Below are 1,224 nucleotides of genomic sequence, written 5' to 3'. Positions count from 1 at the left end.
AGCCCCCACTTTGACTGAGGCTTGGACAAGGCGAAAGTCAAAGTATAGCCATCAGGTCAATCGAAGATTACAACCTGACGACTATGGCGACGCGAGGCGGCTCAAGGGGTCTGAGCCAAGGACCTGTCGTCGGGAACATTTTAGAGTCTGTCGACTATCGGGGAGGGTCGTTTAAAGTCCATTAGACTACGTAAGGAAGCTCGCCAGCCATAGGAAGAGACCATACCGAGACTTAATCGAACTTCGCGGGAAACAAGAAATGTTGAAAGCAGCAGGACGTCGGTAGAAACTGCTGGGGGGAATCCGCTTGCGTTGGTCTCAAGCGAACTCAGGCAAGAAAACTTGAGGTTGAAGTTGCTTGCGTTGGTCTCAAACAAACTCTCGTTGGGGAATACACCGACGATTAGGGACATCTTGATCGTCGGGGAAGAAGGTCTTGAGTGAGCGGTACTGCAAAATACCACTGCGCCGAAACAAAATGAGCAATACTGCAAAATACTGCTGCGAGGGATAAAATGAATTTGGACGATACTGCAAAATATTGTCGCGCTGGATAAAATGCGGGCCGGAACGAAGAAAAATCGTCGAAACGGACCAAAATGATACAAAATGTCATCGAGGAAGAGGCGCACCAAAGATGGGCCCACAAATAACGAACTCATAACGAATTTTCGAAAATTCGTAAGGAGGGAACAAAAGGAAGAGGCGCAGCAAGAGCTGCGTCTCTTGGAAGAGGCGCAGCGCCTGCTGCGTCCTTTCCCCAATTTGACAATTCTTGCGTAAAAACGCGAAATCAGAGGGTTTTATCTCATTATTTCGAAACACAAATCTTTCAATTTCTCTCTCAAATCTTCACCATTTCCGTCAAGGTTAGATTCAAAAGCTTGCTTGAAATATGACTAATCGAGGTATGTGTTTTAATCTTGCGTTAATCACCCGTATTTGTCGAATTTTGAGCCGCAAACATTAGGGTTTTCGACCCTTTTACTCGAAAATTTGGGGCTTTTCCCCCAAATGGATTTGCTTTGCCAAATTGATGCTAGAAATGGATAGTAGGCAATGTTAGGAACATAACCATGTATTCACTTTGAATTTTCATCGAGTTTTGAGCCCTTGAGCGAATTTTGAGACTAGTTTCACACTAGATCGAAAATGGCTTCGAAAATGGCCTTAGGATTGCCCATTTGTGATGAAACTTGATATTTGGGACCCTTGGGTGACGGG

Source organism: Silene latifolia, chromosome 2, assembly GCF_048544455.1.
Source record: "Silene latifolia isolate original U9 population chromosome 2, ASM4854445v1, whole genome shotgun sequence".
In the NCBI taxonomy this organism is placed as follows: domain Eukaryota; kingdom Viridiplantae; phylum Streptophyta; class Magnoliopsida; order Caryophyllales; family Caryophyllaceae; genus Silene; species Silene latifolia.
The sequence above is the reverse complement of the archived record's forward strand: the minus strand, read 5'-3'. Positions refer to the sequence as shown.